The sequence below is a fragment of the Triticum aestivum genome, chromosome 5D, assembly GCF_018294505.1.
Source record: "Triticum aestivum cultivar Chinese Spring chromosome 5D, IWGSC CS RefSeq v2.1, whole genome shotgun sequence".
Taxonomy (NCBI): Eukaryota; Viridiplantae; Streptophyta; class Magnoliopsida; order Poales; family Poaceae; genus Triticum; species Triticum aestivum.
Genome location: NC_057808.1, coordinates 96,952,601 through 96,975,575, shown reverse-complemented (window position 1 = coordinate 96,975,575; position 22,975 = coordinate 96,952,601).

Genomic DNA, 22,975 nt, shown 5'->3' with positions numbered 1-22,975 from the left:
AAATGCTAGATCCCCGATCGTCCCAACTGGGCTCCACTACTGATCATCAGGAAAAGACACATAGTAACGACCACGTTCCTCGTCGAACTCCCACTTGAGATCGACGCCATCATCTGCACTGGCATCGTCGGCACCTGCAACTGTTTTGGTAGAATCTGTGAGTCACGAGGGCTCAGCAATCTCACACCCGCGAGATCAAGACTATTTAAGCTAATAGGAAAGGATGGTGTAATGAGGTGGAGCTGCAGCGGCAATAAGCATATATGGTGGCTAACATACGCAAAAGAGAGCGAGAAGAGAAGCAATGGAACGGTCGTCATCTAGAAATGATCAAGAAGTGATCCTGAACTCCTACTTACGTCATACATAACTCAGACCGTGTTCACTTCCCGGACTCCGCCGAGAAGAGACCATCACGGCTACACACGCAGTTGATGTATTTTAACTGGGTCAAGTGACAAGTTCTCTACAACCGGACATTAACAAATTCCCATCTGCCTCATAACCGCGGGCACGGCTTTCGAAAGATAATACCCTGCAGGGGTGTCCCAACTTAGCCCATCATAAGCTCTCACGGTCAACGAAGGATAAACCTTCTCCCGGAAAACCCGATCAGTCTCGGAATCCCGGTTTAGAAGACATTTCGACAATGGTAAAACAAGACCAGCAAAGCCGCCCGAATGTGCCGACAAATCCCGATAGGTGCTGCACATATCTCGTTCCCAGGGCACACCGGATAAGTCAAGCTACGAGTAAAACCAGACCTCGAGTTTCCCCGAGGTGGCCCCGCAGGCTGCTCGGTTCGGACCAACACTCGAAGGAGCACTGGCCCGGGGGGGGGGTGTTAAAATAAAGATGGCGAAAACCCGGGGGAAAAGGCTTAGGTGGCAAATGGTAAAACCAAAGTTGGGCCTTGCTGGAGGAGTTTTATTCAAGGCGAACTATCAAGGGGGTCCCATAAATCACCCGACCGCGTAAGGAACGCAAACTCAAGGAACATAATCCCGGTATAACAGTAACTAGGGCGGCAAGAGTGGAAGAAAACACCAGGCATAAGGCCGAGCCTTCCACCCTTTACCAAAATATATAGATGCATTAATTAAATAAGAGATATTGTGATATCCCAACATTTCCATGTTCCGACATGGAACAAACTTCAACTTCACCTGCAACTAGCAACGCTATAAGAAGGGCTGAGCAAAAGCGGTAACATAGCCAAACAACGGTTTGCTAGGAAAGGATGGTTAGGGGCTGACATGGCAATATGGGAGACATGATATAGCAAGTGATAGGTAGCGCAGCATGGCAATAGAGCGAACAACTAGCAAAACAAAGATAGAAGTGATTTCGAGGGGTTGTCATCTTGCCTGCAAGGTTCTCAGAGTTGTCGAAAGCTTGATCCTCGTAAGCGTACTCAACAGGTTCCTCATTCACGAACTCGTCTCCCGGCTCTACCCAAGACAAGAACACAAGCAACGGAACCACAATCAATCACGAGAAATGCACAAGCAACATGATGCAAAACAAGTATGATATGCGAGATATGATATGCGATGCATATGCGTGCTCCGGAAGGAAAATGATGAACAAGGCAGTAACTTAGCAAACCAAGCATGCCACTGGAAATATGAGATTATTTCGGTCGAAATCGATATAAAGTTCACCGGAAACGGATGCACGGTTTGCAAATGGCAAGCAAAACAAGAATGACACGAATCTGCGATTAACAACATGATAGCACTTAAAATGCAACAAGCAACAATGCTACAGCACTCTAACATTGCAACAAAGCATGTGGCAGTAATCTACAGGAGATGCTTGACAAAAGATGAACAGAGCTACGGCTAGTTCACAAGATAACAAGCTCAAACAAGCAAGGCAAAAGTGCAAAAGATAACAGGATCACAGACTTGGTGAAAAACTGGACATGGCAGAAAACAGCATCAGGTAGCAATGTTCAGAGCACGAAATCAACATGCTACAGGAACTTAACATAGCAAAACTTGGCATGACAGCATTATACTAAAAGCACATGACAAAAGTCCCTTACTGATCATAAGCCAAAAAGGACCATAAGGTATGATGGCAAGCATGTGAACATAGCAAGTTTCGTTATCAGGTTTCAGACTAGAAAACAGAGCATGGCAGAAACAATAATATGTAGGCCTCTTTATGAGCTCTATGCACTCACTACAGAGCAATGCATGACAAAACTAGTATACCTACAGAAATATGGCATGTTTATGAAACTAACCATGGCAAGAGTATAAGCATAGCATGTATGGATCAACCACAATAAGCTTGGCAAAATTGCATATCATGTTAAGAATCTGCCAGAAAATTTTTATTGCAAAAGTAGAGCAAGATTGAGTCATGCTATGGTACTCCATAATTGCAAAAAAATTGCAGGAATGGATCAATTACAACAATAGATACAAAACATCCTTACTGAACATCACCAAAATATGCATGGATCTCTCTGTAGCGTCAAGTTTACATGGCAACAAAATAACAGCAGACAAGGACTTAGAGAAATTACTAAGTCCCTGAAATCAGAAACATTACGGGGCCTACTTTGCATGCTTGTGCTAGTCACCACAGGGATCACAAAAATACATGGCATACACCCTTGAAAAAATGGCATGGCATACAACAAAACACATGTAAAGCTCATGCCCATAAGATGCACAGATTAAATGATACAAAAAATGACAAATCTCCAAGTTCTGATAAGAACCAGCAGATAACAGCAACTAGCCCTCTTGCAACGATGATTTGGGCATCGAGATGACCTCTAATGAACATGGTGCAATTGAACAAAATGTAGAGCATCACGATACGAACAATTTGACATATTACACGCGCGAATCGGAGCTACATGCAAGGAGTTATGCAACTATGAACATGGGCAAATGCTCTAAAATCTTGAGGACTTAGGAATTTTTAGGGGTTCGAGAAGTCAACGCTCACCACAGATCTGGATCGAGGCCTGCTCGAGAGCTCGAGCTCCCGTGGCCAGCGATGGCAGCCGGCGACGGGGGAAAGGAGAGGAGGCCGGAGGGAGGAAGGAGGCGGCAGCACCGGCGGGCCCGCGGGCGGCGGTCGGAGTGCGGCGGCGGAGCTGCGGAGGTTCACCGGCGGCGAGGACGGCGGGGCCGGCCGGGGTGGCGAGGACGGCCGGCGGCGGTGGGGCGAGGCGCCGGCGCGGAGGAGAGCGTGGGCCCGCGGGGGCCGGCTGCGGGCTCCCCGGGCCGCGGGCGGGCCGGCGGCGACGGTGAGCGGTGGCGCGACACGTGGCGGCGGCGGTGAAGTCGGACGTGTCCGTCGGTGGCAATTTTGTCCGGCGGCGCGCGGTGGAGAAATTTTAGGGTTCGTCTGCATTTTGTATACGGGAGGGGATGCTCTTTTATAGCTAGAGGGAGCTAGGAGGCTCCAAATGAGGTGCGGTTTTCGCCCACACGATCGTGAACGAACGACCTAGAGCATGGAAGAGAGTTTGGTGGGTTTTGGGCTGGTTTTTGAGGGGGTTTTTGCTGGACACTCAAATGGACTTTGCGGATGCCCGGTTAACCATTGGAGTACCAAACGACCTCCAAATGGAACGAAACTTGACCGGTGATCTCCGGGTGGTATATTAAGGCCACCTGACAAGCCTCGGTCCATTCCGAGAATGTTTGACACCCGCACACGAAAGAAAACAAGAGGGGTGCACCGGAGGAGATAGGAGCGCCGGATTGCAAAACGGACAACGGGGAAAATGCTCGGATGCATGAGACGAACACGTATGCAAATGCAATGCACATGATGACATGATATGAAATGCATGACATGAACAAAATACAAAACGAAAAAAACAAAACCCGACCACGAAGGGAATATCATAGCACATAGCCGAAAATGGCAAGAGTCGGAGTTACAAATATGGAAAGTTACATGCGGGGTGTTACATTGGGCCTCTTGTGGGAGGCGCACCAGCCCACCTAGGGGCTGGTCCCTTCCCACACTTGGCCCACGCAGGCCTCCGGGATTGGTGGCCCCTCCCGGTGGACCCCCGGAACCCTCCGGCATTCCCGGTACATTACCAGTGACGCCCGAAACTCTTCCGGTGGCCAAAACCTCACTTCATATATATTATTCTTTACCTCCGGACCATTCCGAAACTCCTCGTGACGTCCGGGATCTCATCCGGGACTCCGAACAACATTCGGTAACCACGTATATCTATTCCCTATAACCCTAGCGTCATCGAACCTTAAGTGTGTAGACCCTACGGGTTCGGGAACCATGCAGACATGACCGAGACATTCTCCGGCCAATAACCAACAGCGGGAACTGGATACCCATGTTGGCTCCCACATGTTCCACGATGATCTCATCGGATGAAACACGATGTCGGGGATTCAATCAACCCCGTATACAATTCCCTTTGTCAATCGGTATGTTACTTGCCCGAGATTCGATCGTCGGTATCCCAATACCTCGTTCAATCTCGTTACCGGCAAGTCTCTTTACTCGTTCCATAACGCATGATCCCGTGGCTAACCCATTAGTCACATTGAGCTCATTATGATGATGCATTACCGAGTGGGCCCAGAGATACCTCTCCATCATACGGAGTGACAAATCCCACTCTCGATTCGTGCCAACCCAACAAACACTTTCGGAGATACCTGTAGTGAACCTTCATAGTCACCCAGTTACGTTGTGACGTTTGGTACACCCAAAGCATTCCTACGGTATCCGGGAGTTGCACAATCTCATTGTCTAAGGAAATGATACTTGACATTAGAAAAGCTCTTAGCAAACGAACTACACGATCTTGTGCTATGCTTAGGTTTGGGTCTTGTCCATCACATCATTCTCCTAATGATGTGATCCCGTTATCAATGACATCCAATGTCCATGGTCAGGAAACCATAACCATCTATTGATTAACGAGCTAGTCAACTAGAGGCTTACTAGGGACATATTGTGGTCTATGTATTCACACATGTATTACGGTTTCCAGTTAATACAATTATAGCATGAACAATAGACAATTATCATGAACAAGGAAATACAATAATAACCATTTTATTATTGCCTCTAGGGCATATTTCCAACACTGAGGAGCCGGGAAGTCGACGTCAACCCGCGTGCCCCCGTTCCCATAGCCCCTCATGTGCAACCTGAGGGTCTGGGGCGGGTCACGCTCCATCACCCGAGCAAACGGGGCGGGGAGACGAAGACGACGACACGGAGGCCGGCGCAGCCTGATGAAGAACTCGCAAGGCTGGTCTTCAACGTGGCCCTCCATCGGGAAGAGCATCATTGGCAGGGGCAAGGCCGGCGTGCCACCGCGTCCTCCTCTTCCCCGAGCGCTACGGCCTTTGCCCCGGCCTCGCCCACGGCCTCGCCCCCTCCCCCTTCCCCTCGCGGCTGGTTCCACCACCGCGGGCTCAGGAGGAGGAGGGACGCGCTGTTGAGCGGCGACCCTCGCCGCCACCATCGAGGGACCAGGATTCCCCTTCTCCATGGCGGCTGAGAGGAAGAAGCAGAAGCAGGAGGAGATAGAAGATGGAAGAATGCGGGATGCCATCCCCCCTTCCCCCTCTTTATAAAGGAACAGGGTTGGGGCTCGGCCGCCCCGCTCGGCCAATCCAGACACCAGAGGCGCAGGGAATCAGGACCGACCCGCTGCCCCAACCAGCGACGGCCCGGTTTCCCGCCTCCATCGTTTGCCACCCCGGGCGCATGGAAGACGCGTGGCCGACGTGCAGAACTGAGGGGACGGGTGAAGCGACCTCTCCCCACCCCGTGATCGTGGGGAGTGGATGCCTTGAAGACCGCACCCCGCCCCAGCTCAGTAAATGAGCCGCGCCTCCCTCTTTTTACGGGGAGGGCGTGAGCCGCCTCTTTACTGCGATATGACACATGCGCGTGGAAACCACCCCACGCATGCCGCCCACGTCACGCACGCCCCTCCACGCCGCGCCGCGCGCGCGGGTCGTGGGAAGCGGAGCGCGCGAAGGGTCTTACCACGGTAAAAACCGCCCCACCTGCCCGCGCACCGTTTTGGGCCTGGCCCAACAACGTGTCGCGCTTATGTGTGGCCCAGGCCCGGGGGCTCCTGTCAGTGTACAAAAAGAGGGGCACGCTTTTGTACCCCTTTACCTGTGCACAGGCAGTCAGAGCCGCGCCCACGACCACACCAAGTAGAACAGGGGAGGTGAGCCAAGGTAAGACCGAAGCCCAAGATAATCAAAGCAACGCCAAAGGCCAAGACCACAAAGAGCAGAGGGGCGAAGCAGGTTCCCCGGGCAAGACCCTTGCCGGGCGGCCTCAGCGGCCCCGACAAGACCCTTGCCGGGACAGCTCGCCCCACACCAACAGAGCGAGCCACCCTTGAGCCCATGGCCCCCAACGCCGTCATCAACATGGGGCCAGGGCTCGGGAAGGCACCTCTGTGGTGGCATGCAGATCTTTGTGAAGACATATACATGATCAGATGAGGATCAGAAGACAACGATTCTCGGCAAGTTCCCTGCCGAGGAAGGCCACCAGACCCCCGGCAAGGTCCTTGCCGGGGACGACAGCACGCCACGGCAAGACCCTTGCCGGGCCACCCGGCAAGGCCCTCACCAATGACGCCAGCAGGGCCACCGCCAAACCCACGCCAAAGAAGCTTCCACCACCGTTCACATGTAGCTGCCAGCCCAACCAGCTGGGCACGCACCCGCGTGGCCACATGCAGCTCCCAGGCCAACTCATCGAGCGCCTGCGTGGCAGCATGCAGATCTTCGTGAAGGCTCCGCCACCGCGCCACCTCAGTTGCCTGACTGCCTACATGGCACCACGCACCTCACTGGCCAGGGCGCGTGTCAAGGCGAGGAGGAGCAGCGACGGATGTGACGGGCCTCGCCCCCGTCCCCAATAAAGCAAGGGGACACATAAGCTATGCATTAAATGCGTCTTGTCCTGTAATACGAGCGATAAGCTCAGGGCACTGTACGCTTTTCCACCTCCTGTGTGTCACTGTGGCAGCCCCTTTCAACTATAAAAGGAGTCCCATGGCATACTGGAGGAGGATTTGGCTCTTTCGAACCACACACTGACCACAGCTAGTTCGAGAGCTCAAGAACTCTTAGAAATACACCCACCAAAGCAGGACTAGGGTTTTACGCATCCTCACGGCCCGAACCTGGGTAAACGATCCATGTGCTGTCTACTAGCCCTGCTCTCCTCGCAACCCTGCGCCCTGGCAACCGTAGTAGGGATTCTTGTGATCCCATAGGTGTCGTTCCACACCGACAGTAATGATCCTTTTTAGCAGCTTTATTTAGTTTATGAAAATCAATTACCATTCTATAACCTGTAACAATTCTTTGTGGGATCAATTCATCTTTATCATTAGGAACAACAGTAATACCTCCCTTCTTAGGGACACAATGGACAAGACTTACCCATTGACTATCAGCAACGGGATAAATTATACCTGCCTCCAGAAGCTTTAATATTTCTTTTCTTCCCACTTCTTTCATCTTAGGATTTAACCTTCATTGGTGATGAACAACCGGTTTAGCGTCTTTCTCCAATTTTGTTTTGTGCTGGCATAGAGTGGGACTAATGCCCTTAAGATCATCAAGAGTATATCCAATAGCAGCACAGTGCTTCTTCAGAGTTTTCAATAATTTCTTTTCTTCATGCTCTGAAAGGTTAGCACTAATAATAACAGGATATATCTTTTTCTCATCAAGATAATCATATTTAAGAGTATCAGGTAATGGTTTAAGCTCAAACACGGGATCACCCTTGGGTGGAGGAGGATCCCCTAGGATTTCAACAGGAAAGTTGTGTTTCAAAATAGGTCCCTGTTTAAAGAATACTTCATCTATTTCCCTTCTTTCATTCATAAACATATCATTTTCATGGTCGAGCAAATATTGTTGTGAAGGCTCATTAGGAGGCACAGCAATAGAAGCAAGACCAATAATTTCATCTTTACTAGGCAATTCTTTATCATGGGGTTGTCTATGAAATTTAGCAAAATTAAACTCATGAGACATATCCCCTAAACCAATAGTAACAACATCCTTTTTGCAATCTATCTTAGCATTAACAGTATTCAAGAAGGGTCTACCAAATATAATGGGACAAAAGTCATCTTGTGGGGAACCAAGAACAAGAAAATCAGCAGGATATTTAACTTTGCCGCACAAGACTTCAACATCTCTAACAATCCCAACTGGTGAAATAGTGTCTCTATTGGCAAGCTTAATTGTAACATCAATTTCCTCTATCTCAGCAGGTGCAATATCATGCATAATTTCTTTGTATAAGGAATGAGGTATTGCACTTGCACTAGCACCCATATCACATAAGCCATGATAGCAATGATCTCCTATTTTAACAGAATAACAGGCATGCCTACAACAGGTCTATGTTTATTTTTAGTATCAGGTCTAGCAATTCTAGCACTTTCATCACAGAAGTAAATAACATGCCCATCAATATTATCGGCCAAGAGATCTTTAACCATAGCAATACTAGGTTCAACTTTAATTTGCTCAGGGGGTGTAGGTGTTCTAGTATTACTCTTACGAACCACAGTTGAAGCTTTAGCATGATCCTTTATTCTAACAGGGAAAGGTGGTTTCTCAATATAAGCAGTAGGAACAACAGGATCAACATTATAAGTGATAGTATTTTCTTCAACTTTAATAGGTGCAAATACTTTTACTTCAATGGGAGGATTATATTTAAACCACTTCTCCTTAGGGAGATCAACATGAGTAGCAAAGGATTCACAGAAAGAAGCTACTATCTCAGACTCAAGTCCATATTTAGTGCTAAATTCACGGAAAACATCGGTATCCATAAAAGATTTAACACAATCAAACTTAGGTGTTATACCTGACTCCTTACCTTCGTCGAGATCCCAATCTTTAGAGTTTCGTTTAATTATTTCCAATAAATCCCATTTTAATTTAATAGTCATCATCATAAAAGAACCAGTACAAGAAGTATCGAGCATGGAGCGATTATTGAGAGAAAGCTGAGCATAATTTTTTTGGATAATAATTTCTCTTGAGAGCTCATGATTGGGGCATGAATATAACATTGACTTAGGCCTCCCCCAAGCTTGAGCGATGCTTTCTCCTTCGCGAGTCCAAAAATTATATATATAATTACGATCACGATGAACAAGATGCATAGGATAAAACTTCTGATGAAATTCCAATTTCAATCGATTGTAGTTCCATGATCCTATATCATCACATAGCCTAAACCATGTCAATGCCTTTCCCTTCAAAGATAAAGGGAAGAACTTCTTCTTGATAACATCCTTGGGCATACCTGCAAGCTTAAATAATCCACAAACTTCATCCACATAGATTAGGTGCAAATCGGGATGCAATGTTCCATCTCCTGTAAAAGGATTAGCTACAAGTTTCTCTATCATACACGAAGGAATTTCAAAGTAAACATTTTCAGTAGGTTCAGTAGGTTGAGGAGAAACTCTTTGCTCTATTGGTCGGGGTGAAGATACCCCGAACAAGCCCCTCAAAGGATTACTTTCCATAGTAACAAGTGACAGTAAATTTCAGCACACTATATAAATTTTTCCTTACCAAAGGCGCTTCACTCGCCGGCAACGGCGCCAGAAAAGGGTCTTGATGACCCACAAGTATAGGGGATCTATCGTAGTCCTTTCGATAAGTAAGAGTGTCGAACCCAAGGAGGAGCAGAAAGAAATGACAAGCGGTTTTCAGTAAGGTATTCTCTGCAAGCATTGAAATTATCGGTAACAGATAGTTTTGTGATAAGGTAATTTGTAACGGGTAACAAGTGACAAGAGTAAACAAGGTGCAGCAAGGTGGCCCAATCCTTTTTTTAGCAAAGGAAAAGCCTGGACAAACTCTTATATAAAGGAAAACGCTCCTGAGGACACATGGGAATTATCGTCAAGCTAGTTTTCATCACGCTCGTATGATTCGCGTTCGTTACTTTGATAATTTGATATGTGGGTGGACCGGTGCTTGGGTACTGCCCTTCCTTGGACAAGCATCCCACTTATGATTAACTCCTATTGCAAGCATCCGCAACTACAAAATAAGTATTAAGGTAAACCTTACCATAGCATGAAACATGTGGATCCAAATCAGCCCCTTACGAAGCAACGCATAAACTAGGGTTTAAGCTTCTGTCACTCCAGTAGCCCATCATCTACTTATTACTTCCCAATGCTTTCCCCTAGGCCCAAATAATGGTGAATTGTCATGTAGTCGACGTTCACATAACACCACTAGAGGAAAGACAACATACATCTCATCAAAATATCGAACGAATATCAAATTCACATGACTACTTATAGCAAGATTTCTCCCATGTCCTCAGGAACAAACGTAACTACTCACAAATCATATTCATGTTCATAATCAGAGGGGTATTAATATGCATAAAGGATCTGAACATATGATCTTCCACCAAATAAGCCAACTAGCATCAACTACAAGGAGTAATCAACACTACTAGCAACCCACAGGTACCAATCTGAGGTTTTGGGACAAAGATTGGATACAAGAGATGAACTAGGGTTTGAGAGGAGATGGTGCTGGTGAAGATGTTGATGGAGATTGACCCCCTCCCGATGAGAGGATCGATGGTGATGACGATGGTGATGATTTCCCCCTCCCGGAGGGATATTTCTCCGGCAGAAGAGCTCCGCCGGAGCCCTAGATTGGTTCCACCAAGGTTCCGCCTCGAGACGGCGGCGCTTCGTCCTGAAAACTTCCTTCCTATTTTTTGTCGGACAAAAGACTTCATATAGCAGAAGATGGGCACCGAAGGCCTGCCAGGGGGCCCACGAGACAGGGGGCGCCCAGGGGGTAGGGCGCGCCCCCACCCTCGTGGCCAGGGTGTGGGCCCCCTCTGGTTGATTCTTTCTCCAGTATTGTTTATATATTCCAAAACATGCTCCCGTGAAGTTTCAGGACTTTTGGAGTTGTGCAGAATAGGTCTCTAATATTTGCTCCTTTTCCAGCCCAGAATTCTAGCTACCGGTATTCTCCCTCTTCATGTAAACCTTGTAAAATAAGAGAGAAAAGGCATAAGTATTGTGACATAATGTGTAATAACAACCCATAATGTAATAAATATCGATATAAAAGCATGATGCAAAATGGATGTATCACCACAGCTCAAAGCAAAAATTGAGAGATAAAAACATTTTGAGAGGCATACTTTTCCCACCAACGAAAACAACTTAGAGCTCCCAACACTTTCCATGCTAGATATATCATAGGCAGTTCCCAAACAGAAAATAAAGTTTATTCCTTTTTCCACCATACTTTTACTTTCCATGGCTAACTGTATCCACGGGTGCCCTCCATACCAACACTTTCCAAGGAATTTATTATTTGACGACATAAAGTAAATTCATTTTTCATTTCGGGACTGGGCATCCCTAATACCTTTGCCTTACTCTCGTGCAATGACAAGTGAATAAACACTCATCATGAGAATAACACATCTAGCATGGAAAATATTGGCCACCCCTCACCGCCTTGCGAGCGGTACGAGCACACAAAAGAGAAATTTATTTTGAAAATTAGAGATGGCACATACAAATTTGCTTAGAACGGCAAAACAATACCGCATATAGGTAGGTATAGTGGACTCATGTGGCAAAACTGGTTTAAAGGATTTTGGATGCACAAGTAGTGATCATACTTAGTGCAAAATGAAGGCTAGCAAAAGATTGAGAAGCGACCAACCAAGAAACGAATAATCTCATAAGAGAGCATTGAGCATAATTAACACCGAGTAATGCACAACAAGTAGGATGTAATTTCATTGCATAACTATTGACTTTCGTGCTTGCATAGGGAATCACAAACCTTAACACCAATATTCTTAGTAAAGCATAATTACTCATCAACATGACCCACATATCACATCATCATATCTCAAAACTGTTACAAGGAATCAAGTTTATTTTGTCCAATGATCTTCATGAAAGTTTTTATTATATCCTTCCTGGATATCTATCACTTTGGAAATAATTTTCATGTGTTGCTTTTGATAAGCTCAAACAAATGTAAGTGAAGATCATGAGCATAATATTTCTTTCTCTCAAATTAATTTAAGTGAAGCAAGAGAGAATTTCTTCAAAAATACTAAAGCACACCATGCTCAAAAAGATATAAGTGAAGCACTAGAGCAATTCCATAGAAAAGAGCTTCGTTGACGGGATGTGAGTGCCGCTTACCTAGCCTCCCTGGCAACTATTTGAGGACTCTATTTTATTTAAAAAATTTCAGATCTAAGCATTTTATTAAAACGGCAAGCAAAAACAAGATAAAATTACATTCTAAGAATAGCACACATCATGTGAAGAAGCAAAAAACTTGGGCTCAAACGATACTAACCGATAATTGTTGAAGAAGAAAGGTGGGATGCCTACCGGGGCATCCCCAAGTTTAGATGCTTGGGAATTCTTGAAATATTATCTTGGGGTGCCTTGGGCATCTCCAAGCTTGAGCTTTTGTGTCTCCTTAATTCCTCTCATATCCCGGTTTTCCTAAATCTCAAAAGCTTCATCCACACAAAACTCAACAAGAACTCGTGGATAAGTTAGTATAAACCAATTTTAAAACCTTATCATTCTCTACTGTAGCAAATAACAAAAATTATTATTCAACATTGCATACTAAATGCCTCTGCATATTTAATACTTTTATCCTCAAATAGGATCATTAAACAAGCAAACATATGCAAACAATGCAAACATAACAACAATCTGCCAAAACAGTACAGTCTGTAAAGAATGCAATATTGATCATACTTCCCTAACTCCAAAAATTCTTAAAAAATTACCACACTTTAGAAAATTTATCAGATCTTATTTTTCAAAAAGTTTCAGCATTTTATGACATTCTGACTTTTCTAGGGAATTTTTGCAACAGCGGTAAACTTTCTGTTCTCAAACAGCAACATGTAGACTTGTAAAATAAGCATGGTAGAGGCTATCCTTGACATTTTTATTGAAAAGAAAGATGAAAAACATTATTCTAAATAACAGCAAGAAAATCCTAAAAAAATAAATTGACACTCCAAGCAAAACACATATCATGTGACGATTGAAAACATGGCTCCAAGTGAGGTTACTGATAATGTTGAAGACGAAAGAGGGGATGCTTTCCGGGGCATCCCCAAGCTTAGTTGCTTGGATCTTCCTTGAATATTACCTTGGGGTGCCTTGGGCATCCCCAAGCTTAGGTTCTTTTCACTCCTTATTCTCCTTATATCAACATCTCACCCAAAACTTGAAAACTTCAATCACACAAAACTTAACAGAACTTCGTGAGATAGGTTAGTATGATAAAGAGCAAACCATTTCACTTTGGTACTGTAAAATACAAGATTCATAATTTTTTACACACAATTCCTACTGTATCATATCATTTCCACAATTTATATTGAGCAATATAAGCCATAGAAACTAGAAAACAAGCAAACTATGCATTGAAAACAGAATCTGTCAAAAACAGAAAAGTACGTAAAGATATGAATATTAGTCATACTTATATAAACTCCAAAAATTCTGAAAAAACAGGAATGCGTACAAAATTTGTATATAAATCATTTGTAAAAAAATCAGAATTTTTCGACGCTCCAGTGAATTTAAACAATTCTGTCTCTGGAAGCAAAAGTTTCTGTTTTTCACAGAATTAAGTCAACTATCATCCACACTATCCCAAAGGCTTTACTTGGCACTTTATTAAAACAAAACCTGTAAAACATGATTACTACAGTAGCCTAATCATGTGAACATGTAAAAACAGTAGGTAAAAGTGCTGGGTTGTCTCCCAACAAGCACTTTTCTTTAGTGCCTTTTAGCTAGGCATGATGAGTTCAATGATGCTCGCATAAAAGATACGGATTGAAACATAACAAGAGCATCATTAATCATAAGTTCCTCTCTCACAATAATTTTCAGTAGCATCACGAATAGATTCATCAATATATCCATCACATAAAACATTCTTTTCATGAGCCACAAGTGTAGAAATTTTATTACTCTCCACATAAGAAAATTTCTTCTCATTCACAATGGTGGGAGTATCATATGAAACTCGAATACTATAAATTGTTCCCACATTAAAAGAGTAATGTTCAGTAGAAGGATATTCAATATTATGACAATAATTATCACTACTTTTTATAACAAAAGTATCATCACAATAATCATCATAAGTGGGAGGAATGCAATCATCATAGCAAATTTGATCATTCAAAATAAGGGGAGTAAAAAGATCATCTCCATTAAGCATAGCATCCCCAAGCTTGGGACAAACATTAATTGCAGAAAATAAATTCTCAAACATGTCATTATCATCAAACATAGCATCCCCAAGCTTGTGTCTTGGCATATCATAAGCATAATCATTCTCATCATTAATAGTATGAATAGCACCAACGGTATAACAATTATTATCATCATAATTTCCCATGTTGGTGCCAAAAAGATTTCCAAGATTATAAGAAGTATTATTATCTTCCCAATCATAGTCATCACAACAAGCAATGGGCATAACAAAATCATCATCAATAGTGCTTTCAGACATTGTGCCATCAGACATAGAAGCAATATCATCATCAAGTGCATCATCTTCCACAATTATTTTTGATTCATTTTCATGAGGCATAACAATAATAGGAGCAACATTATTTAGGAGAGATACCTTTTTACCTCTATTCTTTCTTCTTCTTTTCTTCTTCTTCACCACATCATGTGTGGGTTTAATTAATTTTTTCAAGCTTCTTATTGATGAAGTTGGTTGAATAGGGAGCTCCTCCTTGTCACCTATTTCATCATGGGAGACAATAGGAGGGAAAGTGGAAATCTTTACCCTTTCATTAGTATTATATTTTATTGGTTTCCCCATCTTTCTATAGTTTGCAATATAAGCATTCTCATTGCAATTTACCATGCTAAACATATAGATATTTCTTAGCGTTCATTGTGTTGGTTCTATCATGTTTATGCTTCTTACAAAATCTATCTTCCCTATAAGGCACATCTTCAGAGAAGTTTATGCACTCCACAAAAATTGACATGCTTATAAGAAACATTTTTTTCATGACTTGTGCAATCATCATTAGCATTTTGGATATTCAAAGAATTCATACTAACAACATTGCAATCATGCTCATCATTCAAATATTTTGTGCCAAACATTTTATTGACTTCCTCTTATAACAATTGAGCACAATTTTCCGATCCATCATTTTCAAGAAAGATATTATAAAGATGACCAATAATATGATGCAACCTCAATTCCATTTTTTATGTAGTTTTGTTTATAAACCAAACTAGTGATAAAACAAAAAAACTAAAAGATTCAATTGCAAGATCTAAAGATATACCTTCAAGCACTCACGTCCCTGGCAACGGCGCCAGAAATGAGCTTCGTTGACGGGATGTGAGTGCGGCTTACCTAACCTCCCTAGCAACGACGCCAGAAAACAACTTGATGTCTACTACGCAACTTTATTCTTATAGACACGTGTCGGGCCTCCAAGCGCAGAGTTTTGTAGGACAGTAGCAATTTTCCCTCAAGTGGATGACCTAAGGTTTATCAATCCGTGGGAGGCGTATCATGAAGGTGGTCTCTCTCAAACGACCCTGCAACCAAATAATAAAAAGTCTCTTGTGTCCCCAACACATCAAATACAATGGTAATTTGTATAGGTGCACTAGTTCGGTGAAGAGATGGTGATAAAAGCGTAGTAATGATTGTAGATATTGATTTTTGTAATAGGAACAATAAAAAACAGCAAGGTAGCAATTGATAAAAAGGAGCACAAACGGTATTGCAATGCTTGAAAATGAGGCCTAGGGTCCGTACTTTCGCTAGTGCAATCTCTCACAGTGCTAATATAATTGGATCATATAACCGTCCCTCAAGAAATCACTCCAAAGTTCCTATCTAGCAGAGAACATAAGAAGGAATTGTTTGTAGGTACGAAACCACCTCAAAGCTATTCTCTCTGATCAATCTGTCCTAGAGTTCGTACTAAAATAATACCAAGCTAATATTTCCGATCGATCTAACCAAGAGTTCATACTAAAATAACACCAAAGCAAATTCAGACTCGTAATATTCAATCCAACACAAAGAACTTCAAATAGTTCCCCAAGATTTCTACCGGAGAAACAAAGACAAGAACGTGCATCAACCCCTATGCGTAGATTACCCCAATGTCACCTCGGGAATCTGCGAGTTGAGTGCCAAAACATATATCAAGTGAATCAATACGATACCCCATTGTCACCACGAGTATTCATATGCAAGACATATATCAAGTGCTCTCAAATCCATAAAAGTATTCAATCCGATAACAACAAAATCTCAAAGGGAAAAATCAATTCATCACAACAAGATAGAGAGGGGAAAACACCATATGATCCGACTATATTAACAAAGCCCGCGATACATTAAGATCGTGACATCTTAAGAACACGAGAGAGAGATTAAACACATAGCTACTGGTACAAACCCTCAGCCCCGAGGGTGGACTACTCCCTCCTCATCGTGGTGGCCGCCGGGATGATGAAGATGGCCACCGGTGATGATTCCCCCTTCGGTAGGGTGCCGGAAGGGGGTCTAGATTGGTTTTTCATGGCTACAGAGGCCTGCGGCGGTGGAACTTCTGATCTAGGTTAACGCCGAGGGTTTTTAGAATATTTGGGAATTTATAGGGTAAAGAGGGGGTGCGGGAGGCCACCGAGGTGGGCACAACCCACCTGGGCGCGCCTGGGCCCCCAGGGGAACCCTGGTGGGTTGTGCCCCCCTCGGGGCACCCCCCAGGTGCTGCTCTAGCCCATTGGTGGTCTTCTGGTCCATAAAAAATCCACAAAAAGTTTCGCGGTGTTTGGACTCCGTTTGATATTGATTTCCTGCGATGTAAAAAACATGCAAAAAACAAGAACCGGCACTTGGCACTATGTCAATAGGTTAGTACCAAAAAATGATATAAAATGACTATAAAATGATTATAAAGCATCCAAGAATGATAATATAACAACATGGAATAATAAAAAATTATAGATATGTTGGAGACGTATCAGTGACTAGGGCATAGCCTAGCCGCTCTCTCCGTCTCTGGCCTCTTCTTCCTTGCTGGGGAGGCGCCCTCCTGATCTTGTTAGGCTGTGTCCCGCCGGGCTTGTGCCCAGGTGCTCCTTTTGCCCTCTTTCCTTCTCAATGTAACTCCTAGGAGGAGAGGGACAAGAAAGACATTACAGAGCACTTACCTTTTTAGATCCAAAAAACGTAGGCACTAGCCAAATTTGAATCAAAATTATGTAACACATTATCCATGTTAATACTCGTATGATCTGTACTTGTTTGTCCACGTGATTTTGAAAAAAGAGCTTGCCGGATACTTGTACATGTAGTCAGACATACCGAAGGACGAGCCATCAACACCCTTTTTGTAAGCAAAGTCTTCGACAAGGCCTCTTGACGGCTTTTAATGTAGCTGCTATGAAACCTCATTTAGTGAGCTCAAAAAAAGGGTTACGAGCACGAGTAAAAGCCGGTCCCTCACCAATCTCTCCAAATGCAACTACAACCAACCTTGTCGAGTGGACTCAAGTCAAGGATAGGAGCGCGAACGGTAGATGCGACGAGGTTTCCTTACGTGCAAGCTCCTCATACATAGGTATAACATGGAATGATGGGATATAACAAAGTGAACTTATCTCTTTCTGCTGTTCTTCTTATCGTCTTAGATAAGAAAGGGTTGCCGGGAACCAAATGCACGGGCTTGCTTCTATCCATCTCCCGGGGATATTGCTTGTGAGGAAATCATCATGTTTTCGTCAGAAGAAAAAGAGAAAGGCGATAGTACACGACCCTTTATAGCATGTCAGTCATCTAGTGTAATCACAATAAGATCATACTTAAGCAAACAAGAAATCATGCATGCAAGTTTTGCGAAAACACTTTATTTTATTCAGTTATGCACAAGGCTTGCGCCTGGCTTTGTACAAGGGTTACAAGTCTGGGGGACTATGCTTGTACAAAACTGGTTGCTGAGGCAAGGCCCGTCAACTGCGCCTTACGGGTAGAACTTGCAAAGATGCTCAATATTCCATGAGTTTTGCATCGGGGTGCCATCCTCGGTCTCCAGACGGACTGCGCCAGGTCTGGTGACACGTACTACCCGGTAAGGGCCTTCCCACTTTGGCGTCAACTTGTTTGCACCCTTGGCAGACTGAACGCACCTAAGGACAAGGTCGCTTTCCTCATGGCTCCGGGCGTGAACCCTGCGGTTGTGGTAGCGGCGCAGGGCTTGCTGGTAGCATGCAACATGCACAGCTGCCCGGAGACGATCCTCCTCGAGGAGCGTGGCATCATCATGTCGCAGCTGCTCTTATGCAAGTGGGGCAGTGCAGACAACTGTGATTGGGTGCTCATGAAAGTATGGCTTCAGCTTCTTGGCGGCAAAGTGCACACCGTAGCACATCTTCTGGTAGTGGGGGTAGTTCTGCTTCGAGGTTGACAACACCTCGCTCAAATAGTACACAGGCCTCTGGACCGGTTGTGCTCTGCCATCTTCTCGGCGTTCTACCACCATAACTTTGCTGACCACCCGACTGGTGGCGGCGATGTAGAGGTACATAGGCTCTTTAGCAGTCGGAGCCGCCATGACAGGCGGCATGGTCAACATCTTCTTTAGCTGGAGAAAAGCTTCATCCGCCTTGTCATTCCACTCGAAATGAGTGGTCTTGTTCATGAGCTGGTACAGGGGAAGAGCCTTCTCTCCCAGCCGACTGATGAAGCGGCTAATGGATGCCAAACAGCCGGTGAACTTCTGGACGTCTCTCAGTCGGGTGGGTTTCTCCATCCTCTCGATGGCCTTGATCTTCACAGGGTTGCACTCTATGCCGCGCTCTGAGACCAGGAAGCCAAGGAGCTGGCCGGCTGGTACTCCAAAGACGCATTTCTCTGGGTTGAGCTTGATCTAAAACTGGCGCAGATTTTCTAAAGTTTCCTTGAGGTCTTCCAAGAGGGTACCGCACTTCTCCGTCTTCACCACAATATCGTCTACATAGACGTGGGCATTTCTGCCGAGCTGCTTAAGGAGGCACTTCTGCATGCAACGCTGAAACGTGGCACCGGCATTTCTCAGGCCGAACGTCATGGTTAGGTAGCAGAAGGCTCCGAATGGTGTGATGAAGGTGGTCTTCAGGCGGTCTGCCGGGTTCAACTTGATCTAGTGGTAACCTAAGTAGGCATCCAAGAAACTCACTAGCTCGCATCCGGCTGTGGAGTCTATCACTTGATCAATCTGTGGCAAGACAAACGGATCCTTGGGGCAGGCTTTGTTGAGACTAGTGTAATCAATGCACATGCGCCACTTGTTGTTCTTCTTCAGTACAAGGACTGGGTTGGCAAGCCATTCTGGGAAGAAAACTTCCATGATGAAGCCGGCTGCCAACAGGCGGGCGATCTCTTCTCCAAAAATTCTTCTCTTCTCCTCCGACAGTCAGCGGAGGGGCTGTCTGACTGGTTTGGCGTCTGCTCTAACATGTAGCTTGTGCTCGGCGAAATCCGTCGGAACACCCGGCATGTCTTTGGGAGACCATGCAAAGATGTCCCGATTCTCACGGAGGAAATCAACGAGCTCGCTTTCCTATTTGCTGTCAGGGTTGGTACCTACAACAGCGTGCCTCTCCGGGTGCTCAGGGTCCAAGGGAATCTTTTTTGTTTCTTTGGCCGGCTTGAAGGAGCCTTGGGTCTCTGACTCTTTGGGTTCTGGGGACATGTTCGGCTGCTTGCCGGCCATGGCCACCACCCGTTCCAGGAGCTTCTTCTCAGCAGCAATCACAAGGGACTCGTCCAGCCGGCTGCTGGCTGCAGCACAGGCAGGCGACTTCTCATAGTCTCCACTAATCGTGATAATGCCCTTGGTTCCTGGCATCTTCATCTTGAGGTAGGCATAATGAGGCACTGCCATGAACTTGGCTAGGGCGGGCCGGCCTAAGAGCACATGGTACGGGCTCTCTAGGTCAACCACCTCAAACCAAATGGCTTCACGGCGGAAGTGATCCTTGTCCCCGAATAGGACGTCTATCTTGATCTTGCCGATTGGTGAGCAGGACAGGCCGGGCACAATGCCATGAAGCACAGTCCGACTGGGCAGCAGTTGTTTCTCTTTGATCTTCAACTTCACCATGGTGTCTCGGTAAAGGATTTTGATGCTGCTACCGCCATCTATCGGGATCCGGGAGAAACGAGCAGCTCGCCTCTCAGTTGCAAGGGTAGCATCCAACACCAGGGCATAGGATCCTGGAGAAGGCATCACTTCCGGGTGGTCAGCACGGCTCCAGCTGATGGGATTATCAGACCAATGCATGAACTCTGGAGCAGTTGAGGCAACTGCATTCACTTCACGGTGCTTCTGACGCCGGCTGTGTCTATCACTGGCCATACTGGTGAAGACGACGTAAGCACCATGCTCTTCGGGGTAATCATCTTGGACTTGGCCGACTGCTGGACGGGCGGCCGGCTGCTGAGGAGGCGGAGCCGGCGGGCTAGCAGGCGGAGGAGGCAGTCCTTCTCCCTTGGCGATACGGACAAGCCAGTGACACTTCCGGGTCGTGTGGTTGGACGGCTTCGCGCCGCTGTGGAACTTGCAGGGGGCATCGAGGGTCTGCTCAAAGGAGAAAGCAGGCAGCCAGGCCGGCTTGCCGCCTTTCTGACGCTTGGGGGTGGCTGCCCTTCAGGTTGTTGATCTTCAACTATCGCCACCTGCCGGCTGGTGGAAGCCGGCTGGGGAGCTTTGCGCTTATTGTCGTTCGGCTGCTGGCGCCGACTGTTGTCTCCAGCCAGCGTTCGAGGGGCCGGGGGGAGCACCTTCCCAGAAGCGTCCACCCGGAGCTCCGACTTCATGGAGGAGTCAACAGTGGCGTACTTGTCTGCTATGATCAGCAATTCATCGAGTGTGGCCGGCATGCCGTAGAGGAGTCGGTGCTTGAGTAAGGTACCCTCTCGGCACCCGACAGTGAAGTACTCGATAGCTTGGACCTCATGCACCCCTTCGCAAGAGTTGCGCAGTTCGGCCCATCGCGTCAGGTAGTCACGGGTGGACTCGTTGGGGCCTTGAACGCACAACGAGAGCTGGCGTGGCTTGGGAGGCCGCTTGTAGGTGCTGGTGAAGTTGCGAATGAAGACCTAAGTGAAATCTACCCAGCTGTTGATGCTGCGGGGCTTCAGGCTGTTCAGCCATGTCCGGGCTGTGCCCTGGAGCATGAGCGGAACGTACTTCATGGCAACGCGCTTGTTGCCGTTCGCTATGCTGACGGCTGTGGAGTAGTCGACCAACCAGTCCTCCGGCTTCACAGAGCCGTTGTACTTGGGCGTATCTCGTGGAAGCGTGAACCCTCTGGGAAAGGGCTCGTCGCGGATGCGGGGGCCGAAACAAGGCGGGCCCAGTGCGTCTTCTTCTTCTAGCACCAGGGATCGATTGAGACGGTTGATCCAGTGATGGGCATCATTTTCTCCAATTCCTTCTCGGCGGCCCAGCCGGTCGCCGAGAGTCGGGTGGTCAATAGGCGGCGGGGAAGCATGCCTCTCCCTCCGAGATGGGGGAGGAGGGGGACAGTCATCCCGTCGTTTAATTGCACGAGGGCGACCGTCTTGGTCGTGCTCGATGGTGACGCGTGTCCGGCTGCGGCTTGCAGCCGGCTCCTTGTTACGCTCGTCGCGGATGCCACCAGTCGGCGTCTGAGAGGTCACACCTTGCTCTCGGCGAGGGGGCGGGTTCTCAACCCGCTGTTCGGGTTCTTCGGTGCGACAGCCGGCTTCTTGCTGCGCGGCAGCCGCATCAATGAGCTGCTGGACGCGCTCGGTCATGTAGCGACGCTCGTCGCCCTCGAGGTGGTCCAGCTCGTATGTTTTCCTTGGGCGTGGCATAGACAGCGCGGTCTGCCCCAAACATGCTGGCGATGGCAGCGCCGCGCTTCTGGACCGTGCCAATGCGGCTGGGTCCACCGGCAGCCGGCGTGCCGCCAACGGCGCGGTCAATCTCGCACTGGTAGGCCTCCGAGAGGCGTCTCATGGTGGCCAACTTCTTGGCGCTTTCGTCGAGCGAGATGCGGTGTGCCTCCAGCGTCTTGGCGTCGGCGTCCTCTGGGATGGGCGCGGACAGGTCTCGCAGGGCCGCCTACAGCGGGTCTTCAGCGCCACCAGAGGCTCCGTCGTGGCTGATGACGAGCACCTCCGTGACGGTGATGCTGCTGCTGTCGGCGCGAGGGAGAGGGTCGTTGATGACCACCACATTGGTGGGGAAGGCATCAAGCGATGCCGTGTCGGAGTCGACAAGCATCGGGTCGGTGGAGCCGATCGACTCCAGGTCGGAAGCGGGCTCGTTGGCGATGTCGAGCTTGCCAAGGAGGTTGAGGAGGTAGCTCTCTGAGCTCCCGCGTCGGGCGCAGGGCCATCGGAGAGGCGGACCTCACCGACGAGGTCAGCGAGGCAACTCGCCGCGCAGGCGAGCTCAGCGCCTTGCAGCGCGTCGGCGCAAACGCCGTCGGGCATGTCAGGCTGGCTACGCTCGCTGGGGAGGAAGAGGGTTCCCGTCCAGAACAGATCTCCAGACAACGGTGCACCTAGCCCCACAGTGGGCGCCAAATGTTGGGGGTGTCGTGTGGCATATGCCAAAGGATGGCTTATCATGGAGGGGGATAATAAGACGTCGCCGTTGCCAGGAAACGGCATGAGGCGAAGGCATGCACGCCGGCGAATCTTACCCAGGTTCGGGGCTCTCCTAGGAGATAACACCCCTAGTCCTGCTCTGCTGGGTCTCCGCATGATTAGTAAAGCAACAAGAGTGGCCACAAGATTGCTCCTTGAGCTGTTTACTAGAGGAGGAAGAAGTGCAAGGCTAGCTCTCTCCTCTCTCTACGTGGGTGTGTTAT